General features: G+C 42.8%; 1 protein-coding gene and 1 long non-coding RNA gene across 8 annotated transcripts in view; one reads left to right on the top strand and one right to left on the bottom strand.

Moving 5' to 3' along the window:
* Positions 1-25,828, bottom strand: part of FAM222B (family with sequence similarity 222 member B) — an 83,821-nt gene that overhangs the window by 17,617 nt on the left and 40,376 nt on the right. Inside the window, exons 1-2 of one of the 7 annotated variants that reach the window (XM_038548277.1) lie at positions 24,864-25,078; positions 8,761-8,853 (exon numbers count right to left, since the gene is read on the bottom strand). The exons of 3 other annotated variants lie outside the window; for them this stretch is intronic. The gene's annotated coding sequence lies outside the window, so the exon portion shown is untranslated. Of the gene's footprint in view, positions 1-6,775; positions 6,801-8,760; positions 8,854-24,863; positions 25,079-25,828 lie in introns of those variants that run through there. 3 more of the 7 variants (XM_038548278.1, XM_038548283.1, XM_038548284.1) reach the window with 3 other exon arrangements.
* Positions 4,077-25,828, top strand: part of LOC111097445 — a 52,363-nt gene continuing 30,611 nt past the window's right edge. The window contains exons 1-3 of the long non-coding RNA XR_005364713.1: positions 4,077-4,271; positions 4,575-4,716; positions 24,091-24,199. This is a non-coding gene — a long non-coding RNA (uncharacterized LOC111097445). The remainder of the gene's footprint in view (positions 4,272-4,574; positions 4,717-24,090; positions 24,200-25,828) is intronic.

A 25,828-nucleotide genomic window follows, 5' to 3' on the forward strand; every position in this document is an offset into this window, starting at 1 on the left:
GTAAAGAAAGAAAACCTTATGCTCCTTATTTGACTTCATTTTATAAAATACATTCAACAGTGATAATCCTGTGGACATGCATCGTAAGAGAATATGATTAATACCATGAAACTGAATTAATTTAAGAGTCCTCAGCATCTCTGAATAAAGCCTTCTCATCTGTGAATTAAATTAGGCTTATTTTAAAAGACTACTTTTTGATAAGGAGGAAAAAAGTTTTATCTTACTGCTCTGTTTCTTAACTCTGGGGCAGGGGGTGTCCAAGAAATTTGGCTAAAACCTAAGAGAACGGGCAGCCCTGGTGGCACAGCGGTTTGGTGCCACCTGCAGCCCAGGGCCTGATCCTGGAGACCCGGGATCAAGTCCTACGTCGGGCTCCCTGCATGGAGCCTGCTTCTCCCTCTGCCTGTGTCTCTGCCTCTCTCTCTCTGTGCATTGCTCATGAATAAATAAAACCTTAAAAAAATAAAATAAAATAAAATAAAATAAAATAAAATAAATAAAACCTAAGAGAAACACCAAAATACTGCTCTGGGGAAAATACAGGGGGAAAGACAGCAAAAATTACATGTTTATCAAATCAGACTCTGAAAAATCAGTCATCTCTATTGTCTGTTACGATAAAATAATCTATTCAACAGGTAATTTTGTCAGTCCAGGTTTAACCATCAACTTCCAATTAAATTGAACTTTTCACTAATTACTCAACCCGAATAAAGTTCAGTCATTGCTCAAAGGCATCTTTCTTTTCTATCTTTAACCCACAGGGGTGCTAAAATTCACTTGGAATTGTGACCTCACAACTCTAGGGAAGCAGAGAGAACAAATGTTCACTCTGGGCTTACTTTTTTTTTTTTTTAAGATTTATCTATTTGAGAGAGAGAGAGAGAAAGTGTGTGCAGGAGGAAGGGTAGAGGGAGAGGGAGAAACAGACTCCCTTGGTGAGCAGAGGCCAGGGGCTGAGCAAGGAGCCCAACATGGGGCTCAATCCCAGGACCCTGGGATCATGACCTGAGCTGAAGGCAGATAGATGCTTAACCAACTGAGCCACCCAGGCACCCCTACATTTTTTTTTTTTTTTTAAGTAATCTCTTACTTACCAACGTGAGGCTCAATCTCAGGACCCAAGATCAAGAGTCACATGCTCCATGGACTAAGCCAGCCAGGTGCCCAAGGGCTTACAATTTTGAAAGCCCAGAACCACCCATACTGCAATCCATCCCTACTTAGGGGTTTGAAAACATTACTCCTCTACTAACTGCCCTTTAAAATCTATGACAACAGGTCCTCTTCTTTTCCGGGTCCCACCCCACCCTAAATCCCTAAAGGTGCTCTCTTCTTCAGCAAGGATGCTCTTTCCTGGATCCTGTAATTATTTAACTCCTCTATGACCCAGTGCTTTCTCTTGAAGGTGTTATTCTGGTACTGGTAGAGTATTCTTCCTGGACATTCTAACCTTTCAACTTGTGAGTGAGCTTCCCTAGACCAGAGGCTGTCTTTTATTTTATCCTTCTAAGTTCCAGAATCAGGAACAAGATTATCCCATAACAGATACTGAATAAATACCACTGACTCACATTCCTGAAGAAAATAGCATATATTTTAATCTCAGGGTCTGGAAATTATGTGAATTTACATCCTTGAGACATATGGATAATACAAGTGCCAACAAGTGCCTGTGCATGTGCGTGGGGCAGGTACCTTCATTCTGCGAGAGGACAGAAGAGATAAAAAATGCCTGGGCAGCTCTTTCCATCTCTCGCTGCCATAGTGAGAGGAGCTGCCACCATATCCACCCACCTGCAATGAATGGTCTTGTACAACTACTCCAGCTTCCTGATCAAAAGGAACAAGCAGACACATAGCAACAAATCCAATAACCTGAAGGCTCACGACCTCTTCCACTACAACAGGCCAATTGGTGTGGAGCTGGTGGGCAACAGCAAAGGTTTGTGGTAGTGTTCATGAAGCCGAGATTCTTTTTTTTTTTTTTTTTTTAAAGATTTTATTTATTTGTTCATGAGAGACCGAGAGAGAGAGAGAGAGAGATACATAGGCAGAGGGAGAAGCAGGTTCCATACAGGGAGCCTGACGTGGGACTTGATCCCGGGTCTCCAGGATCAGGCCCTGGGCTGAAGGCGGTGCTAAACTGCTGAGCCACCCAGGCTGCCCTGAAGCCGAGATTCAGGCAATGAAAACCCTCTACCTCCTATGAGCAGACCACCACTAACAGGAATGCCACCCTCAGCAGCATCAGACACATGGTCTGCAAGAACAAGTGCTGTCCAGATCTGCACATGGCTGCCGTTCACAGAGCCGCTGCCATCCTGTGCAGCCAGATGCCTGTGATGGTGAAGAGGAAGCAGCTTGCCACACCAAGGACTCTTGAGCACCTGCCCCCCATCTCCAAAGCAATAAAGATGTCAACCACCAGAAAAATAATTAATTAACTTAAAAAAAAAAAAAGCCCCAGGGTGCCCAAATGGCTCAGTCAGTTAAGCATCTGCCTTTGGCTCAGGTCATGATCCCCGGGGTCCTGGGATCATGTCTGGCATTGGGCTTCCTGATCAGTGAGGAGTCTGCTTCTCCCTCTGCCCCTCTCTCCCCCACCTTGTACTTTCATTCCCTCTCTGACATAAATAAAATCTTTTTTTAAAAAGTCCCAAATAGGGATCCCTGGGTGGCGCAGTGGTTTGGCACCTGCCTTTGGCCTAGGGCGCGATCCTGGAGACCCGGGATCGAGTCCCACATCGGGCTCCCGGTGCATGGAGCCTGCTTCTCCTTCTGCCTGTGTCTCTGCCTCTCTCTCTCTCTCTGTGTGATGACTATCATAAATAAATAAAAAATTAAAAAAAAAAGTCCCAAATACTGCTCTCTATTTACATTGTATTGAAAAGTATCGTTTGATTTCTGTACTTTAATCTCCTTTAAGTAGAAATCAGTGTTCCTAAAAGTGTGAAAATGCAGGCTGTGTCCGTTGTAGGCAGCTAAATCAGAACTTGGAATTTTTCATCATGGTATGTAACAGAGCTTGAATTTCCAAAGGCCCATCAGGACTGGATCACTATAACTTAAGATGAACCACCTCAGAAAGACTGGCCTTTGCATTTAACTACATTCATAATCATAGACAGTGTTGTCAGACAGGATAGAATTTTACTCACAAGTACCTGGGACTGTGCCCAGCAAGACAAGGAGAACAAAAAACCAAAAGAAACCACTTCCTTGAGATGAAGACACAAATATTGAATTTTTACCTGTTATAGTTTTCTTTTTTTTTAAGATTTAACTTATTTTATTTTTTTTATTTTATTTTATTTTTTTTTAATTTTTTTTTTCATTTATTTATGATAGTCACAGAGAGAGAGAGAGAGAGAGAGAGGCAGAGGCATAGGCAGAGGGAGAAGCAGGCTCCATGCACTGGGAGCCCGATGTGGGATTCGATCCCGGGTCTCCAGGATCGCGCCCTGGGCCAAAGGCAGGCGCCAAACCACTGCGCCACCCAGGGATCCCAAGATTTAACTTATTTTAAAAAATATTTTACTTATTTATTTCACAGAGAGAGAGAGAGGGAGAACACAAGTAGGGGGAGAAGCAGGCTCCCTGCTCAGCAGGGAGCCCTATGCAAGGCTTCATCCCAGGACCCTAGGATCATGACCCGGGCAGAAGGCAGACACTTAAGTGATTTGAGCCACCCAGGTGCCCCAAGATTTTACTTATTTGAGAGAGAGAGCATAAGCAGGGGGAGCAGCAGGCAGAGGGAGAAGGAGAGGCAGGCTCCCTGCCAAGAAGGGAGCCTGTTGCAGGACTTAATCCCAGAGTCCTGGGATCATGACCTGAGCCACCCAAGCACCCCCTCCTTTTATAATCTTTTTTTTTTTTTAATTTATTTATGATAGTCACACAGAGAGAGAGAGAGAGAGAGGCAGAGACATAGGCAGAGGGAGAAGCAGGCTCCATGCACCGGGAGCCCGACGTGGGACTCGATCCCGGGTCTCCAGGATCGCGCCCTGGGCCAAAGGTAGGCGCCAAACCACTGCGCCACCCAGGGATCCCTATAATCTTCTGTAGAAACTTGTTCTGTATCAAAACAGTTTCTAATTATTATTCAGATGAAATACACTTCAAATATGTTACAATTTGTGGCAATTTTTAATCTTCAAAGCCTTGAGTCCTTGAATCCGCGAAAAGCTGCCCAGTGACAGAGAAGTACTGATCTCACACCCAGATGGGGAACCTGAAGCAACAGACCCAAACTATTTTTTTAAAAGGTAATCTGTCAAAAAGATATCAAAGTTGGGTACAATTTTAAGTCTTAGGATATCTAGAAAGACCTTTAATAGGCCTTGAGTGCAAAACAAGTCAGACCAAGACAGGTATTATTCATTCTGATAAAAAAAGAAATGGCAGTTCCCCAGTTAGCTTATGTAAACTTATACAGCCTACAGCTCCAACACAGAAAAAGAATTTTAAGAATTTACCAGGCTGTCAAGAAATTTTGGCAAGCATGTATTTAGAGAACAGCTAAACAAGCTGCTTATTCATGCCCTTTCTCCTCCCCTCAACTGTACTAGGTACAACAGAGGCCTGATTTCTCTAGTGACTCCATTGTCTCAGAATCACCTCACCAGAGAGCGGCCCTTGAACCCAGTCTAAAGTCTGACTTTGAAGTCTGAAGGATGACAGAAATTGAAGAGGCTTAAAGGCAGACACTAGGTAAATAACTACAAGGTGTTATTCTGAAACAAGCTGAGGGAGAACGTTTGGACCATGTGTGCCTGTTTCCTGACCCTGGTACAGAGGTGTCTCTTTCCTGGGTCTAATGTACCCCATCAAAGTTCACTGCTGCATTTAGACATTTCAAGTGGCATTTATAAATCAGTATTTGTGTTATGTAAGAATTAACACTGATTTACACTGCGTAAGAGGGTATCAAAACTGCAAAGAGTATCTTAAGCAAAATTTTGAACAAGTGTTGAAGTTATGAATGGAAGCAGTAAAAGGGATAGGATCTACAGCAACATCTGAATTCATGTAAGGGGAATGAAGACATGGCTCCCTCCAAAGTTGTATGGAAAAATATAAGCAACTACTAAATATGTGAAGAAATAATATAACTATCTAATATTTAAAGAAATATAAATTGGAGCACCTGGGTGGCTCAGTGATTGAGCATCTGCCTTTGGCTCAGGGCGTGATCCCAGGATCCTGGGATAGAGTCCCACATCAGGCTCCCCAGAGGGAGCCTGCCTCTCCCTCTGCCTAGGTCTCTGTCTCTCTCGAATAAATAAAATCTTTTTTAAAAAATGTAAATTGGGCAGTCTGGGTGACTCAGTAGTTTAGCGCCTGCCTTCAGTCCAGGGCGTGATCCTGGAGACCCGGGATCAAGTCCCGTATCAAGCTCCCTGCATAGAGCCTCTGCCTGTGTCTCTCTCTGCGCCTCTCATGAATAAATAAATAAAATCTTAAAAATATATAAAATAAAATAAAAAATGTAAATTAAGTGGAATGAGATTTTATTTTTTTGCTTAAAAAATGACAAACATGATTGAAAAAATCTAAAACGTAGAGAGTCAAGGATATACTGAAGAATTACTAAAGTGAGATGTTTAAATGTATACTTTTTTTTCTTTTAAGATTTTATTTATTCATTTGAGGCAGAGATACAGAGAACACAAGCAGGAGAGGCAGAGGGAGAAAGAGCAGTAGATTCCCCGCTGAGCCAAAAGCCGGACAAGGGGCTTAATCCCAGGACCCAGAGATCATGACTTGAGCGGAAAGCACACACTCAAACATCTGAGCCATCTAGGTGCCCTTGATAGATACACTCTTTCTGGAAATAAGCACGAACAGGTTTTTTTCTTTTCTTTCTTTCTTTTTTTTTTTTTTTTTTTTTTGCATGAACAGTGTTTTTTTCCCCTTAAGATTTTATTTATTTGAGAGAGAAAGAGAGAAAAGTGGGAGGGGCAGAGGGAGAGAGAATCTTAAGCAGACTCTGCCCTGAGCATGGAGCCTGACGCAGGACTGGATCCCACAACCCTGAGATCATGACCTGAAACCAAGAGTTGGGCACTCAATGGACTGTGCCACCCAGGCATCCAGGGGCTGCATAAACATTTTTAAAATATTCATATTTTTAAAAAATAAAATAAAATAAAATATTTTTATAAAGAGGAAGAGGGATAGGAGAGACAGATTAAATTCTCTGTCTTAATTCCTAGACTTGTGGCTCATTCCACTAGACAACTACTTTTTTTTTTTTTTTTTTTTTTTAGACAACTATTTTCTAATCTGCATTGTGACCAGCTTTTTAAAAAAATTGAGTAAAAAAATTTTCACAGGGATGCCTGGGTTGCTCAGTGGCTGAGCAACTGCCTTCGGCTCAGGTCCCACATCGGGCTCCCCCCTCAGAGAGCCTGCTTCTCCCTCTGCCTATGTCTCTGCCTCTCTCTCTCTGTGTCTCTCACAAATAAAATCTTAAAAACAAAAAAAGTGATTGAACATTGCACCAGAAATAGGACACACAAAAATTCTGCACTTCATAAAAATTATGCAACAAAGAACACAGCATCACTCTTGTAATATTCTTGCCGAAGACATATAATCTAAATTAAACATGAAAAACCATCAGACAATCGTAAATTGAGGGGCTTTCTAGAAAATAACTGTCAGTAGCATTAACGTCATGAAAGTCAAAGGCCTGAAGAACTGTTCCAGATTGAAGGAGATCAAGAATACAATATACCATAACAAATAAATGCAATGTGTGGGGCACCTGACTGGTTCAGCTGGTAGAGCACATGACTCCAGATCCCAGGGTTGTGAGTTCACGCCTCATGCTGGGGGTAGAGCTGGCTTAAATAAACAAACAACAAAAATCCACTTAAAATAAACTCCAATGTGTGATTCTGAACTGTATACCCTTACTGCAAAGGGCACTACTGGTACAAATAGCAACATCTGAGAGGGGTCTGAGAATTATATGACAGCAATGCATCAACGTTAACTTCCTGATTTTGATCGTTGTATTGTGGTAATGCTGGAAATTATTCTTGTTTGTAGAAGATAAACACTAAAGTATTCTAAGATGATGAAGCAATCAGGTCAAATGATTCAAGGTACTATATTTGCAACTTTTCTGTAATTCTGAGATTGTTTCCAGGCATTTTATTTTTTTTTTAAGATTTTATTTATTTATTCATGATAGACAGAGAGAGAGAGAGAGAGAGAGAGGCAGAGGGAGAAGCAGGCTCCATGCCGGAAGCCCGACATGGGACTTGATCCCAGGACTCCAGGATCACGCCTTGGGCCAAAGGCAGGTGCTGAACCGCTGAGCCACCAGGGATCCCTGACATTTTATTTTAAAAACAAAACAAAAAATACACAAAAAAAGGAGACTCATGCTCCTTTTTTCCTTCTTGAGTATCTCAGACATTCTGTCTGTATCTGCTCTCTCTACATCTTCAATAAACTCTGCTTTCACTTCCAAAAAAACAACAAAATTTAAAAATTAACAGGGACGCCTGAGTGGCTCAGCAGTTGAGCATCTGTCTTTGGCTGAGGGCGTGGTCCCGGAGTTCTGGGATCGAGTCCCACACTGGGCTCCCTGCATGGAGCCTGTTTCTCCCTCTGCCTATGTCTCTGCCTCTCCCCTCTCTCTGTCTCTCTCATGAAAAAATAAATAAAATCTTAAAAAAAATTTTTTTTAATTAACAAAAAAGGCACCACTGTTGAGGTCTGGAAAGGGGGTAAGTGCTGGAGATCATAAAGAAGAGTTGGAGAGGATGATCTGTTGGTAACCATTATCATTTCATCTTCATGAAAGTGACTTACCTCTACATCGGTGAGGGCTGACATTTGGGGTTCTTGCCATCTGGAATAGATTTCCTATATTTTTCTGCCTCATCAACTTTCGATTTCTTTTCAACACTTACCTGAATATTTTCCCCAGTACCTATACTTCAAAGTCTCTCCCAACCTCCACTCTGTTCTGGCAATGCTTCCATTGTGTGGCATTCAATGCAACCCTGTTACCCTAAAGGTTTTGGAAAGGTTCCAAAAGAAACGTCTATCCTATGAGATGCTTAGGTGGCTCAGCAGTTGAGTGTCTGCCTTCGGCTCAGGGCGTGATCCCAGAGTTCTGGGATTGAGTCCCACCTTGGGCTCCCTGCGAGGAGCCTTCTTCTCCCTCTGCCTGTCTCTGCCTTCTCTCTGTGTCTCTCATAATAAATAAATAAAATCTTTAAAAAAAAAAAGAAAAGAAAAGAAACGTCTCCCCTAAAGGGACCCTATTAATAACCCTCCTTTTTCAGGCCTGACATCCACTAGCATTTCCATCAAGTTCATGTTTTTTGTTTTAAGACTTTATTTGACAGAGACAGAAAACCCAAGCAGGGAGAGTGGCAAGCAGGAGAGGGAAAAGCAGGTGCTCTGCTCAGCAGGGAGTCCAACTCAGGACTCAATCCCAGGACCCTGGTTATGAAGACCTGAGCCAAAGGCAGATGCCCAACCACTGAGCCACCCAGGCATCCCCAGAGTTTAACAGTTTTGACACTCTTTCCTCCCACTACACAAAAAGTTCCAAATGACTTCATGAACTTTATCTCCAGATTTCCTGAGAAGTACCCACTGTAACTAGCTTCTCCACTTTCACACCAATAGCAGCTGGTAGGCAGTCTTGGTTATTCTAAAGCAGAAAGGTTTTCGGTAACAATCAATGAAGAGCTTTGAAGTTGTAAAAGGAAGATATTTATCACTCACCCTTTCTTCTTTCCTTTTTAGTGTGATCAGGGAGGCTTTGGAGGAGAAACAGCTGTATTATGCCCCTTCTCCAAGCAGCCATGAACTTTTTGCCTTTATTTCACACAAACAGTAAGAAAAGTTAGCTCTTAAAATGCACTGCCACACTTGTTGGCCACTTATTCGCAACAAAATTTTTATGCAGCCACATCCATGAAGTATCTAAGGAGACTGATAAGCCCTTGGAAAGAGAGCCTAGCAACAAAAGACAGAGTGAGCAAGGACATCTGAAATAAAAGAAACAGCAAGTCACCTGAAGATCTAGGAACAGTCCCAGCTTGGAGTCGACTTTAGTTTTTTGTATGTTAAGGAGATAAGATTTTGCTTATAAGACCATTTACTTTTCAGGGTTACCATCAAATAATATTGAAGGGAAAGTCTAAAAAAAAAAAAGCAAAGGGACTTTGTCATCTTCAGAGAAAGACAAACTATTCCTTCTATCACTTTTTTTCCACCTAAGCAAGGATGTTTCCAAAGATATTATGCAACTTTCTATTAAAATAACACCGGGGCAGCCGGGTGGCTCAGCGGTTTGGCGCCGGCCTTTGGCCCAGGGTGTGATCCTGGAGACCCAGGATCAAGTCCCACGTCAGGCTCCCTGCGTGGAGCCTGCTTCTCCCTCTGCCTGTGTCTGTGCCTCTCTCTCTCTCTGTGTCTCTCTCATGAATAAATAAAGAAAATCTTTAAAAAATAAAAAAATAAAATAACACCTAAGAGATGGATCCCTGGGTGGCTAAGCGGTTTGGCGCCTGCCTTTGGCCCAGGGTGTGATCCTGAAGTCCAGGGATCGAGTCCCGCATTGGGCTCCCTGCATGGAGCCTGCTTCTCCCTCTGCCTGTGTCTCTGCCTCTTTCTGCCCCTCCCCTCCGTCTCTCATGAATGAATTAAAAAAAAAAAAAAAAGAAAGAAAGAAAACTTTAAAAGTACTCCAAACAAAAAGTACCCCAAACAGGGGGCATCTGGGTGGCTCAGTGGGTTAAGCATCTGACTTTGGCTCACGTCAGGATCTCAGGGATGGAGCCCCATGCTGGGCTCACCACTCTGGGGAGTCTCCTTGTCCCTCTGTCCCTCCCTTTGCTTATGCTCACGCTCTCACAAATAAATAAATAAGTGCCCCAAACAAGGGCACCTGGGTGGCTCAGCCGGTTAAGTGACTGACTCTTGATTTCAGCTCAGATTATGATCTTAGGGTTGTGGGATCAAGCCCTGCCTCAGCTCCATGCTAACACAACATCTACTTGAGATTCTCTCTTTCCCTTTCCCTCTGCCCCTCTCCCTGCTTGCACATGCTTGCTCTCTCTCGCACGATCTCGCTCTCTCTAAAATAAATAAATCTTCCCTGGGTTTGGGGAGTGGATGGTCTCTTCTAGGTGCCCTCACCCCAGTAAAGGAAACTGGACAGAGAAATAAATAAATACAATCTTTTAAAAAAAATCTACAAAAGTGCCCCCAACAAAAGTTTACTTTTGCACTTTGAGGAGAATTTCATATGCAAGCAGTAGACTAAATTACACCTTGCCAATTACTATAATCTTACAATAAGTACATACTGCTGTGAATGACATTTGGTTACATCTCAATCTATTCTCTTATGATGGGCAGCAATGAACTCAAGGGTATGATCTCAGAATATAAAAAGCCATTAAGGCTGCTCCTAATAGATTCTTCTAAAATATGATCCTACACAGCTCTTCAAAGGAAGGACAATATGTTTTAATTGTGAGATGAATTTTTACGTTGCTTTGATCTCCTGTCTAAAAGAGGTCTGGAAAAAGAAATAACTACAGTGGAGGAAGGGAGTAAAAATGTGTCATTCTGGTTATTAAAATCCATCAAGTTCATATTTCAGCCTTGGGATAACTGCAGCCAAAAACTGACTTGCAAGTAATTATCACCACTATCTGCAATAAAAGTTAATTGGACATAATTGAACTAACGCCCTAATCGGAGGGAAGCTGCAACTGGCAAACAGCCCACTTGTCTTGCTTCTTCAATCTGCAAATGAAACTGCTAATGATAATTTGTGGACAAACAAGAAATTGCTCTCATGGTTTCCCCACTGCAAATCACTCAGCAATTCCAGCTAATGCCCAGCATGTTGAGCCAGGAGAAAAATCATTAACTAGCGTTTCCTTTGATAAAGATGAATTTTAACCATAACCAAGTCCATTAAGGCTGAGAGTTGCTGGGAACTGTTAAATTTTCCCTAACCACCCTAAGTAAGGCACTCTGGCCTTATCTCTACACTCTACTACTATGCACTAGATGTGCCCTGTGATGCTAACATGTAGTACTTACCAAGAACAGACTTTTTTTTTTAAAGATTTATTTATTTATTCATGAGAGACACAGACTGAGAGAGGCAGAGACACAGGCAGAGGGAGAAGCAGGCTCCCCGCAGGGAGCCCAATGTGGGACTCGCTCCCAGATCCCAGGATCACAACCTGAGCTGAAGGCAGGAGCCCAACCGCAGAGCCACCCAGGCGTCCCACTAAGAGACATTATGGAAGGCCAGGAGCTACTATTACACTAATAATTTATCTTCTCATAAGAGAATCCTGGGTAACCTCATTTTTTTAGACTGGCAAATGGCATTGTTGATCTGCTTCAACAGCAAAGATTAAATCACTTCTGAATAGATGTTTTGGAGCTGATAGATTTGTGTTGCCTGACTCATTTGCCTTCAATTCTGGATAAGAGCTGCACCTCTTCCCCTGGAATTTTGTACCAGATTCTGCTTTTCAGTTGTATCTTCAGCCCAAGGGACTAAGACTGCCCTAGGGGTACTGTGGAGTCTTAAGAAGCCACTCTGTTTTACAGAAGGGGAAAACTGTGATCTTTAGTAACTTATAAAGTGGGATGACCCTGCTGAGGTGACAGAAAGTAAAAGAGAAAAGTAGGTACACAAAATGCTTACCTCTGTTTTTTTTTTTTTTTTTTTTTTTTTTTTTTTTAAGATTTTATTTATTCATGAGAGACAGAGAGAGAGAGGCAGAGACACAGGCAGAGGGAGAAGCAGGCTCCACACAGGGAGCCCGATTCGGCACCTGATCCCAAGACCCCAGGACTATGCCTCGGGCTGAAGGCAGGGGCCAAACCGCTGAGCCACCCAGAGATTCCCCCTATGTTTTTTATTTTTAAGTAATCTCTACACCCACTGTGGGGCTTGAATTCACAACCTGGAGATCAAGAGTCTCATGCTCTACCAACTGAACAGTTAGGTGCCCCTTCTCTGTTTATTTTTCTTATTTTATTTGAGCTCTATTCTGGCAAGGAGGTAGCTAGAAATTAATGCAATCAGAACATTTCCCAAAGAAGCAGCTGGACAACCTGCTCATTTGGTACATTTTTTGTTAAAAGTTATTTTGGAAGGTTGCAGTTCACTTCCTGCAGTCATTAAAATACACTTTCTGATGGAAACAGAGGAAAGCCTAGGAATAGCTCAGCCAAGATGTAAAAAAACAGAGAGGGATCAAGAAACTATAATATGTATAGAAAAGGGAATAAAAGAGTTTAACCTGAAGAGAACACTTAGTAGGAACATCATTTATTCACTCCCTGAACAACTGCGATGCACTAGGCACGGTGGTAGTACTATGTATTGGGAATACAAATATGACAGACATCCCTGGTGAGAAATGTGATTACTGTGGTGAATGTTTCACAGTATACACAATATCAAATCATTCTGTTGTACATCTTAAACTAACACAATGCTGTAAGTCAATTACACTTCAAAAAGAAAAAAAAGTGGATCAAGTTGTTTGAAAACCAAAATAACAAAACAAGGGGTGCCTGGGTGGCTCAGTTGCTTAAACGTCTGCCTTAGGCTCGGGTCGTAACCCTGGGATCCTGGGATTGAGCTCTGCATCGGGCTCCCTGCTCAATGGGGAGCCTGCTTCTCTCTCCCTGTCTACCTCTTCCCCTGCTTGCTTGCTCACTCTGTCAAATAAATAAATAAAATATTTTTTAAAAAGTTTAAAAATAACAAAACAAATACTTCAAAGGAACAATGAGAAAGTAGGGGGAATAATATGGGTCATTGAAAGCCAAGCAAGAATTTACCAGACTGCAAAGGGTAAGCTACTCTAGGCAGAGAAAACTAGCATTAACTAAATGCATGTTTGGGAAACCACAAATGGTCTGGTATGAAGAGTTGGGTGTTGGGTGTATGTGACAAACCCTGGAGATGAGCCCGATATGCCAAATTATGAAGAGCCTTATATTTCATACTAGAGGGACAGAACAGCACTTTAAGAATAAAACTGGAAAAAAAAAAAAAAAAAAAAGAATAAAACTGGGTTGGTGCGCCTGGGTGGCACAGTCCATTAAATGGCCAACTCTTTGTTTTGGCTCAGGTCATCGTCTCAGGATCTGGGATCGAGCCCTGCATCGGGCTCCGAGCTCAGCTTGGAATCTGCTTGAGATTTTCCCTCCCTCTCCCTCCCTACCTCTTCCCCTCCCACTCATGCTGTCTCTTTCTCTATATATAAAATGAAAAAATTAAAAAAAAAATTTATATATAAAATGAATAAATCTTTTCTTTAAAGATTTTATTGGGCAGCCCGGGTGGCTCAGCAGTTTAGCGCCACCTTCGGCCCAGGGCGTGATCCTGGAGTCCTGGGATCAAGTCCCACATCAGGCTCTCTGCATGAAGCCTGTGTCTCTGCCTCTCTCTCTCTGTCTCTCATGAATAAATAAAATCTTAAAAAAAAAAAAAAGAAAAAGAAAAAGATTTTACTTATTCATGAGAGACACACAGAGAGAGGCAGAGACATAGAGGGACAAGCAGGCCCCTCATAGGGAACCTCATGTGAGACTAGGACCCTGGACCTGGGATCATGCCCTAAGCCAAAGTCAGACGCTCAACCGCTGAGTCACCCAGGCATCCCAAATGAATAAAATCTTAAAAAAGAAAAAAAAGAAAAAAAGCTGGGGTTGGAGTCACAGCTTAATATTCTTACCATTAAAAATCAGCATAAAAGTAGCTCCATATCTTAGAGAAAAACAGTGATGATTAAATAAGATAATATTCATTTTTTTAAAAAGCTTTTTATTTATTCATGAGACGGGGCGGGGGGGGGGGCGGCGGGCAGAGACACAGGCAGAGGGAGAAACAGGCTCCATGCAGGGAGCCCAACGCGGGACTCGATCCCGGGACTCCAGGATCAGGCCCTGGGCTGAACGCGGCGCTAAACCACTGAGCCACCCGGGCTGCCCAATAAGATAATATTCATAAAGTGCTGAGTACAGTGTCTACGCTCAATAGTAGTTATAACTATTTTTTAATTAATTAATTTATTTATGAGAGACAGAGGGAGAGAGAGAGGCAGAGACAAAGGCACAGGGAGAAGCAGGCTTCATGCAGGGAACCCGATGTGGGACTCAATCCAGGGTCTCTGGGATCACGCCCTGGGCCGAAGGTAGGCGCTAAACCACTGAGCCACCCAGGCATCCCAGTAGTTATAACTATTATTAGCTAATGTCAGACTTTATCCTGAAGCCATGGGGAGACAGGGACAGGTTTTGAGGAGAGTAACATTGATCAGATGTCTATTGTAAATCAATCTGTGGAGGGCAGCCCCGGTGGCTCAGCAGCTTAGTGCTACCTTCAGCCCGGGATGTGATCCTGGGGACCTGGGATCAAGTCCCACGTCAGTCTCCCTGCGTGGAGCCTGCTTCTCCCTCTGCCTGTGTCTCTGCCTCTCTCTCATAAATAAATAAATAAATAAATAAGTAAATAAGTAAATAAACAAATAAATAAATAAAATCTTAAAAAAAAATCAATCTGGGGCAGCCTGGGTGGCTCAGCAGTTTAGTGCCACCTTCAGCTCAGGGCGTGATCCCAGAGACCCGGGATCGAGTCCCACGTCGGGCTCCCTGCATGGAGCCTGCTTCTCCCTCTGCCTGTGTCTCTGCCTCTCTCTCTCTCTCTCTCTCTCTCTCTGTCTGTCTTTCCTGAATAAATAAACTCTTTAAAAAAATAAATAAAAATAAATTTTAAAAAATCAATCTGCTGAAAATGTGAAAGACAAACAGAAGATGGCAGAAATCAGTTAAGTGCCTATAGTGATTTCAAGGCAAGAGATGATGATGATGATGATGATGAAGTCTTAAACAAAGATGCCATAAGGAGTAGATTTATTTCTGAGCTCAAAAACAGGTTAATAAAGTCTAAAGAAAGGCAATTTTACATGAACATAAATAACTTGAGCTTATTCAATAGTGTCACAGTACTAGAAATGCTGTTCAAAGTACTTTCACATGAATTCTCTTATCTGAGTTTTTCAAATGCCCTTTAAGATAGTTTGTGCAGGGACACCTGGATGGCTCAGTGGTTGAGTGACAACCTTTCGGGCTCAGGGCATCAGAGTCCCAGGATCAAGTCCCACACTGGGCTCCCTGCGTTGAGCCTGCTTCTCCTCCTTCTGCCTATGCCTCTGCCTCTCTCTTGGTCTCTCATGAATAAATAAATAAAATCTTAAAAAAAAAAAGGATAGTTTGTGCAACATCATTAGTTCCATTCTCAGAGATAAAGAAACTAGGAAAAGCTCATAAGTGCCTAGACTACAACCAGGTTTTCTGACCCCTGGCTCTCTTTCCATTTTCACCACTGCCTCCAACACGATGCCACTGTTGAAAATCAATTCTGAGAGACCATCCCTCTTTGGTCACCTGTTCCAGTGTTCATTTCAAAATCAGGAAATTCTTCTGCTATCTTATATTCATTGTTCAGGAGCTTCAGTCTATTCCTTTGTCTTCTTCAAGGTGAATTAGGGCTAGTCATCTATCTTTATATAATGTTCCTTCATATTTTCATACTATAAAATGTCATTTCTCTAATCTGGGCTAACTAACCCCCATTCCTTGATTTTTTTTTTTTTTTAAAGATTTTATTTATTTATTCATGAGAGACGCAGAGAGAGGCAGAGACATAGGCAGAGGGAGAAGCAGGCTCCATGCAGGGAGCCCAACACAGGACTCAATCCCAGGTCCCCAGTATCATGCCCTGGGCCGAAGGTGGCACTAAACCGCTGAGCCACCCAGGCTGCCCGTTGATTTGTTTTTCACATATTTTTTCTCTTAAGCTAGTCCTTCAGTAACGTGATCCCGTTTAGTTCTGGCTCCAGTAAGACAATAATCTCTTCTCATACACTCCAATTCTAATCCCTAGATTACCTCTCCAATTAATTCATATCAATATTTACTGAGCACCTACTATGCAGCAAGACACTGCTCAGGAGTGAGGGACTTGGCAAAGATCAAAACAAAGACTTATGCTTCCATTTTTACACAAGGTAGAGTGGGAGGATCAGACAAATTTAATGAGCAGGTAAGTTATGTAAACTCTTAGAAGGTGATAAATGCTATGAAAAGAAAAATAAGCAGTGTAAGGAGAGGAGTACTAGATGGGACAGCGATTTTAAATAGCATAGAGTGGTCCTTACTGAGAAACTGTCGTTCTCCGTGGTTTATCTGCTGGTTTTAGTGCAAGACAGCAGTAGAGGTTTTAATTTTTTTTTTTAATTTTTATTTATTTATGATAGTCACACACAGAGAGAGAGGCAGAGACACAGACAGAGGGAGAAGCAGGCTCCATGCAGGGAGCCCGATGCGGGACTCGATCCCGGGTCTCCAGGATCACACCCCAGGCTGCAAGCTGCGCCAAGCCACTGCGCCACCAGGGCTGCCCGCAAAGAGCTTTTCTTAAAAGGAACGGTTCCTTTTGTCTCTCTGCACAAATGTTCTAATACACCATCACACTCCAACTGCACCCTAACCTCACAGGGATTGAATGAAACCTAAGTACTAAAATCCTCTGTAAAACACTTTACTGAATGCACAGTAACACCTAGCAGGAAAGGTTAAAACCAAGATATGGATTCTTAATTAATCCACTGGTTCCACTTTCTGCTGAATGAAAAAGGTCTGGGAGAATAAGATAAGCAAAAGCCAAATAAATCAGTACTTCACAGCTACAAAATTAATGCCTTCACAATAGTACAACCACTCCCAGCTGAATAGTTGAGTAATACAGACAGTCCATTCAGGAATCCAGGAAATGTGTCTTTTCCATTGATATACTGTGACCTGGGATGAGCTGCCTTTAACTTCTCATAGTCTTGATACCTCTGTCCTTTTAAAATAGATTAAGTTTGGGACACCTGAGTGCTTCAGTGGTTGGGCGTCTGCCTCCAGCTCAGGGCATGATCCTGGGATCCGGGATCAAGTCTCGCATTGAGCTCCTTGTGGGGAGCCTGCTTCTCCCTCCTCTGCCTATGTCTCTGCCTTTCTCTTGTATGTCTCTCATGAATAAATAAAATCTTAAAAAAAAAATAGATTAAGTTCTATCCTTTACATAGTAAGTGATAAGTGAACTGCCAATAGAAAAAATACTTCAGCTTTTGGAAGGAAAGAAGTTTTTTTTTTTTAATTATTTATTTATTTATGATAGTCACACACAGAGAGAGAGAGAGACAGAGAGAGGCAGAGAGAGAAGCAGGCTCCATGCACTGGGAGCCCGACGTGGGATTCGATCCTGGGTCTCCAGGATTGCGCCCTGGGCCAAAGGCAGGCGCCAAACCACTGCGCCACCCAGGGATCCCGGAAAGAAGTTTTTTTTTAAAGGTTTTATTTACTTATTCATGAGAGACATAGAGAGGCAAAGACATAGGCAGAGCAAGAAGCAGGCTCCCTGCAGGGGGCCCCGATGTGAGATTCGATCCCAGGACCCCAGGATCACAACCTGAGCCAAAAGCAGATGCTCAACCTCTGAGCCACCCAGGTGCCCCTGGAAAGAAGAACTTAGGTTATGACTAACAACACTTATGTTTCTCTCTGAAGCAACAGGGATGGTGTCAAAATCCCTTCAATTCTCCAAGTGGCATAAAATCTGATTCACTCAGATCAGCAACTGATCCTGAAAACCACTTTGCTGAGTGCAAAGAATTATCAATTGATCATGGAAACCTTGCCTTTTAAATCTGCTGTAATATATTTTTTTAAGATTTTATTTATTTATTCATAGAGACAGAGAGGGGTGGGGGCAGAGACACAGGCATGGGGAGAAGCAGGCTCCATGCAGGGAGCCCGACGTGGGACTCGATCCAGGGTCTCCAGGATCACGCCCTGGGCTGCAGGGGCGGCGCCAAACCGCTGCGCCACCGGGGCTGCCCTAAATCTGCTGTAATATTCAGTTGATCTTCCAATGAGGGAGGGAGAGAGGGAGAGACAGAGAGAGAGAAATAAGTAACATTTTCCCACCAAATAGCACTTAAAGAAATCCTCAGCTTTGAAATTTATAATGTATAGTACTACTTTAATCACACCCTGACTTCTAAATGAATTTCATGTTGGCCAACAGTTGTCATCATTAGAGTATATACAGGCCAATGTTGAGAGAAGGGGTTTGTTTTGGTAACATTTCTTTGGTTTGCTTATCTACCACATGCCCACGTATGATGAATGACTGGCCAATACTGTGGGGCCAGAAGATGCCAACAAAGGAGACATGCTAGTACCAAAAGCTAGTTTATCTATGATCTACTTGGAAGATCTCAATTCTCCACAGGACCTCATTGTAATTAGACAATAAGGGTCAATGTCAAAAAATTAAACAATCTAAAGGATACTAAATTGAGCTAAACTTTTCTAGGTCCAGTAATGACTTATATACTACTTGGTTTTTTTGAGATTTTATTTATTTATTCAACAGAGAGAGAGAATGAGCAGGGGAGAGGGAGAAACAGGCTCCCCGCTGAGCAGGGAGCCGGATGTGGGGCCCAATCCCAGTACCCCAGGATCATGACCTGAGCTGAAAATAGATGCTTAATGGACTAAGCCACCCAGAGGCCCCTATATACTACTTTTAATGATTAAAGAACTACATTTAATTCAAGCTTGTGGGTATCTTACTTACTGGTCTCTTGAAGGACCAGAGAAAGAAAACAAACTCTAATCAGTTTGTTCAGCTAGAAAATCCCAGTTAAAAAGCAGAGGAAGGGATGCCTGGGTGGCTTAGTGGTTTAGCGCCTGTCTTCATCCCTGGGTGTGATCCTGGAGTCCCAGGACTGAGTCCCACATCGGGCTTCCTGCATGGAGCCTGCTTCTCCCCCTGCCTGTGTCTCTGCCTCCCCACCTCTGTCTCTCATGAATAAATAAGTAAAATCTTAAAAAAATATATTTCAAACAAACAAAAAACAAAAGTTCTTGGAGAAAAGAATTAAATAAATTAGAAATTTCAGGGTGCCTGGCTGGCTCAGTCAGTAGAGCATGTGACTCAATCTCAGGGTGGTAAATTCAAACTGGGCATAGAGCGTACTTCAAAAATTTTTTTTTCACTATATTAGAAATTCAAAGGGAAGAATTCAGAGACCTTGCCTCTGGGTCTTGCTTCACTACCAAATCACTAAGTTATTTAGACATTCTCAGGGTATTATTTTTCCTACCTCAGAGAAATACTGAGACCACTAAGAGTCTGCTTATTTCATTCACTGAATGAAACTAATCTAAAAGTAAAGATGTTTATGTTAATACTGGAAATGACTTCTGGGCTGAAAAAACTCTTGTCTTAACCTTTCGTGAACTGTTATATAATTCTATCCTACAGGGCAGCCTGGGTGGCTCAGCAGTTTAGTGCTGCCTTCAGCCCAGGGTGTGATCCTGGAGACCCAGGATCGAGTCTCATGTTGGGCTCCCTGCATGCAGCCTGCTTCTCCCTCTGCTTCTGTCTCCCTCTTTCTCTGTTTTTCATGAATAAATAAATAAAATATTTAAAAAATAATTCTATCCTACAACTCCACATTTAATTTCAAAGTATAATACGGACTAAAGATACATAGATGTACTAAAGAAATTTAAAAATTTGTTTAAACCAGGGGATCCCAGGGCACCTGGGTGGCTCAGCGGCTTGGTGCCTGCCTTCGGCTCAGGGCGTAATCCTGGGGTTCCGGGATCAAGTCCCACATCGGGCTCCCTGATTGGAGCCTGCTTCTCCCTCTGCCCGTGTCTCTGTGTGTGTGTGTGTGTCTCATGAATAAATAAATAAAAATCTTTAAAAAGTAAAAAATAAATAAATAAATAAAACAGGGGATCCCTGGGTGGCTTAGCGGTTTAGCACCTGCCTTTGGCCCAGGGCGTGATACTGGAGTCCCGGGATCGAGTCCCACTTCGGGCTCCCAGCATGGAGCCTGCTTCTCCTCCTCCTGTGTCTCTGCCTCTCTTTCTCTCTCTCTATGTCTATCATAAATAAATAAAGAAAGAAATCTTAAAAAAAAATTTTTAAAATTTTTTGTTTAAACCAGAAGAACCAGATTCTTCTATCACATGTATTTGCAGCTAATGAAACCTCCCAGTAAATAAATTTCTTTTTAAGATTTTATTTATTTATTCATGAGAGACACAGAGAGATAGATAGAGAGAAAGGCAGAGACATAGGCAGAGAGAGAAGCGGGCTCCATGAAGAGAGCCCAATGTGGGACTCAATCCCGATCCCAGGTCTCCATTATCACGCCCTGGGGCAAAGGCAGACACTACCACTGAGCTGAGCACCCAGGCGTCCCTCAATAAGTAAATTTCTAAGATCTGGCCTAACAGACTGTCCAGTATTCACAGTATGCTAACATATAGACCAAAGTTGGGGGAAGGAGCAAAGGCCTGGATTCTAAAAAGATGAGCAATCTGAGTGATTTTTAAAAAAACAAAACAAGGGATCCCTGGGTGGCGCAGCGGTTTGGCGCCTGCCTTTGGCCCAGGGCGCGATCCTGGAGACCCGGGATCGAATCCCACGTCGGGCTCCTGGTGCATGGAGCCTGCTTCTCCCTGTGCCTGTGTCTCTGCCTCTCTCTCTCTCTCTCTGTAACTATCATAAATAAATAAAAAAAAAAAAATTGGGATCCCTGGGTGGCGCAGCGGTTTAGCGCCTGCCTTTGGCCCAGGGCGCGATCCTGGCGACCCGGGATCGAATCCCATGTCGGGCTCCCAGTGCATGGAGCCTGCTTCTCCCTCTGCCTGTGTCTCTGCCTCTCTCTCTCTCACTGTGTGCCTATCATAAATTAAAAAAAAAAAAAATTTTAAAAAGGCATTTATTAAAAAAATATAATAAAATAAAAAATTAAAAAAATTAAAAAAAAACAAAAAAAAATAGGTTAAAAGTTTTTATCTAAAAGACATCTCTGTTTTGAATAGCTCTAACAATCCCGTAAATGCAGTATCAAACATAGGGTAATTAATTCAGTGGACTTTTCCCCTTTTGCTGCCAGACCGAACAGCTCTAAGGATAATCTCCTTCACCCTCCCAGGGCTCAGTTGGAAGATTCATTATTTATGCCCTCAATTGTTTACTGTGTCCTATTTTCCATCCATCCAGGCCCAAGGGCAGTGTTATCACTGGCCTGTTTCCAAAATGAATGTGTACAAAACCAAAGATAATCAAATACAATGGTATCCTACCATTGAAGAGCAACCCTACCCACCACTTGATCCAGGAGAGAAACAATGCTGAGCCAATGTTACCAAAAGCTAAACTCTCTTATATGGATGAAGGGAGGTCCATAAGTCATTCTGGTCCGACCCCCCGCTATTTTTTTTTTTAAAGACTTCATTTATTTATTCATGAGAGACACACAGAGAGGCAGAGACACAGGCAGAGGGAGAAACAGGCTCCACGCAGGAAGCCTGATATGGGACTCAATCCCTGAATTTGGATCAGGCCCTGAGCCAAAGGCAGACGCTCAACTGCTGAGCCACCCAGGGGTCCCTCCCCCCGCTATTTTTGCAGGTATGTGAGCCACTCAGCAACATATATGCAAATCCAACAGGATTCTTAAAAGGCAGTATCATGAGAAAGGCAGCTCTGGCCCTCACCAAGAACAGACCCGTAAACTATTTAGGATTAAACTGATTGGGATGCATTTTGCCTAGCAACCATTCATTCGGAAGAGTTCAGTAACTCACCAGCAATCAATTCCACATCTTTATCTGAACAGATAACAGACTCTACCAAAGTCCTCTATCCTCTGGATTCAGACTCACAGCAAACTTCCTCTTGGAAGCTGAAAAGATTCAGCTTCTAAGAGTCAAATCCCTGGGGGAGGGGTTTAAGCACACACAAAATATTGTCTCAGACACCTGACAAAGCTGAATAGCTTAAAAACTACCACCAACCACATCTCCATATGAATGCATTCATTGTCTCTAAATACATCTCCCACATAGCAAAATTCCCAGTTCTTTTTGCCTCCAGTATTTCCCCATCTTGAGCAAGCTTTTCCCGATTCCAACCAAAACTTATAACACTCAAGATGATTATTATGAGAATCAACACCAAGGGTCCAATCTTTTCTGTCACCTTCTCAAGGGGATCATTTTATACTTCTGATGTGAATGGGGGATTGGGCTCGAGTCTCCCTTTAGAGAGAACACAGGGCCCTTTTTCTTAACACATCTAAGCTGTGACTCACAGAAATAATCAGGATGGATAAAAACAGATTGCTAAAGAAAATTAAATCAGCTACTTTAACTTCAGCAGCACCATGTCCCCTCAACCTAAGAGATTATGGGAAGTCATGGCTTCAAATAATTGTTTCCTCGTAGAGGACCAAATTTGAGGAGTTCTATCTCCCTTTAAATGATATTTGGAGATCAGTGTAGATACACCTATGATTAGAGTTCTATACATAGCCTTTGTCTCCTGGGGAAAATTCTTTGGGGAAATCACTGTACCATGCAAAATATTGATTACACAAATCAGGCAAGAAAATAGATATATAAAAAAATTAAGTGAGCAAAGTGTAATATAGCTTTACAAAGCTGTATTAATTGCTTACCCACTGGTAGACAAAAAGCCACCTAGAAAATCAAATAGGACAGCAACTTATTTTTTAGTAGAAGCAAGCTGACATGATACATGCTTTAAATATGCCCTCCAAATTTGTTGTTGTTGTTACTTCCTCAGCTTGCAATAGCCTGGACATCAAGTGTGCTTTGTTCTATACGGTAGCTAGCTGTCAAAGCTTCAGTGATTTTTAATAGTTCATTCTCAGTAACAAGTTAGGTAAGAAAACATCTAGGGTATCCTCTTAGCCTTTCAATTTAAACATGATTACGGAGTCTAAGAGATGAATGGGTAACAAACAAAACATCCTAAATCCAACAAAGGTTTACTGTGAATATACATTTTTGCACAGTTTTTTTTTTTTCTTAAAGATTTTATTTTTTAAAGTAATCTCTAAACTCACTGTGGGGCTCAAACGAACCCGGAGATCAAGAATCACATGCGCTACTGACTGAGGCAGGCAGGTGCCCCCTTTTCTGTATAATTCTGTAGTAAGGCTACTTGAAATTTAGAAAATAGATAGATTCCTGATCCCTAGTAAGTTTCCACAACTGAGATGGTTTCCTATCCTATTACCCCTCTTCTTCATGATACTTGCTTTCACCACAAATTGCCCTTTATCAGGGATCCAATATATCAATGCAAAGGAAAAATACTGATCCAGTTAAAATTGTAATAAAGCTCCAGCACCTCATTTCTATCTTCAAAATTGAACTCCAGTTAGAACAAACTGTGGAGGGGGATCCCTGGGTGGCTCAGTGGTTTGGCGCCTGCCTTTGGCCCAGGACTGATCCTGGAATGCTGGGATCGAGTCCCACATCGGGCTCCTGCATGGAGCCTGCTTTTCCCTCTGCCTGTGTCTCTGCCTCTCTCTCCCTTTGTGTCTCTCATGAATAAATAAATAAAATCTTAAAAAAAAAAAAAGAACAAACTGTGGAAACAGAACCTGGATTATAAGAATGAACTCTCAATCATTTCAATTAATATTTACCAAAGTGCTGCCAAAAATTGATATTTAGTCTGGCATTCTAGCTCTTTGCTAATCAACATTAAGATATATCTTGTCCAAACACCTTTAGTGAAAACACCCAGTTAAATTAAGCAAGTTTAGCAAGAACATTGCCACTCATCACAGAAAGGCGCGCGGGCACGCACACACACACACACACACTTTATTTCTAACTATGATCATAAAATTTGGGTTTACTATCTTCAATTGGTAACTTTCCTCTCAATTAAAAACTTATATAGAGGTTTCTGATTTTGGCTGAAGATAGGCTGTGTTCTTCAGAAAAAAGGAATCTGTAAGTTGTAGAAGCAAAACAACTCAAAAGCGATATAAACAGAATTTAAATTGTAATGCTCCAGCCACCCAATTTCATAAAATTGGCAGGGAGGGGTACTTTAAAAAATAATTAAACAGAATTCTTTTTTTTTTTTTTTTTTTTTTTTTTTAGTTTGGTTCTGGTTTTTCACGACTGAAACTAACCTCTCTGAGAACCTATGGATATAAGAAATAAACCAATGGAGAGATAGACAAGACTTTCAGTTTTCAATAAAAGCAAGGTAAGTTTGCTCTCTCTAGGTAGGTTTCTCCAATAGGGCTGAGTATCTAACAAAGCCCATGACAAGGTCTTAGGAAGAGACTTCAGAGTTAATCTCTAACAACTATCAGGATTTCCTTTGAACACCATTTGAAAGGGGCTGCTCCCTCTTTCCACTAGCACCTCCTTCCTTTTCAGATTGTTTTTGCTGATTAAGGCTGTCCCAAGTAGGAAAATGGTGAAGACAGCCTTAATGGACCCAGATGCAATATAGTTCCAAAACCCCACTCCTAGCCTTCTTTTCTTTTTTTTTTTTCCTTCCGCGGTTTACTACATCAGATGCCACATAAGAAAGGGCTCCCCTTTTCTTCTCTGTTCATTTTACTACATATGAGACCGACATCGACATATTAGTAAAAAAAAAAAAAAAAAGAAAAAAAAAAAAAAGATATGAGTCCTGAATCTCCTCTCCTTACTCTGCTGCAGGGGTGTGATGATGGGAGGGAAAGAAGAATGAAGGGCAGAATCAGAAAATCAAAGATAAACTGATGGGATGTGGAGCTCTTACTTCCTATTCCATTTCCCCTTTTCTCACAAGGTTAAGTCGGCTGAAGTCGGGGTTGCATTAGAAAAAGAACACACACACACACACACACACACACACACACACACACACACACACACACCTTGAGCCCTGGAAGGGAGGTGAGGTTCACTCCGCAGCGCTCGGTGGGGCTCCAGGCTCCGCCCCGCCCGCCTGGGGCAGCTCAGCCCTCCTCGCCCCGCCCGGGCAGAAGGGATGAGAAGGGGCTTACAGCAGTCTCGGCAGGGGGAGGGGAGGGGGAGGCGGCTGCTCCGAGTGCCAGGCTCTCTGACTCTGAGCACAGCACTCCGTGGTGCGCCGACACCCCCCTCCCCCAGCCGGCTGCTGCTTGCTCCCCTTTGCTGCCGGAAGCCAGCCCCGCCCCCTCAACTCCATCCCGGCCCTCTGCAAACCCCCGCCCGCACAGCCAATGGCAAGCCAGGGAGCCAGCAGAGCGACCCGCCAAGCAGCCAACTGGGGAGGCCCACTGGGAGGTCAGCCGCCGGGGATAGGCCAGCTACCCACGGCCCCGGCCCCTGCGCGGCTCCTCTTTGTTAGAGCTGCCCCCATCTCCCCTGGCTACCACCCCAAAGCCGGGAGCCAAGCATCCCACAGCTGGGCTAGGTGATGCTTCGCCCCTTCTACCACTCCCTCGCCACTGTTTCTGCTTGAGTGCTCGGAGTGACCCCTATCCAGACGATACCTCCCAGAGTGCCTCAGACTTGCATAGCAATAGCTACCAGATGACACCCAACAGTAAAAAGATGCTCTCGGGGGCCTTTCTGCCTCGCCCTTCTTTTCTCAGACTAATCAACTTCACCGTGGATAGATATAGGTTTGCATATTAAGTCAGCTGCACACATCCATCTACCCAGTCTGAAACTCCTGCTTCCTGTGACGCAGAAATTACGAGGGGAGGGAGCATACTGGGAAGGTTTGTAACTGGAAGTTGGTGGGGGGTAGAAGGGATACATCGAATAATCTGAAAACACAAACCGCACGCACATACACACACACACACCCAAAAACACACACAGTTGGCTCCAACCCAGTTCAGATATAAAACAT

The sequence above is a fragment of the Canis lupus genome, chromosome 9, assembly GCF_011100685.1.
Source record: "Canis lupus familiaris isolate Mischka breed German Shepherd chromosome 9, alternate assembly UU_Cfam_GSD_1.0, whole genome shotgun sequence".
NCBI lineage: Eukaryota > Metazoa > Chordata > Mammalia > Carnivora > Canidae > Canis > Canis lupus.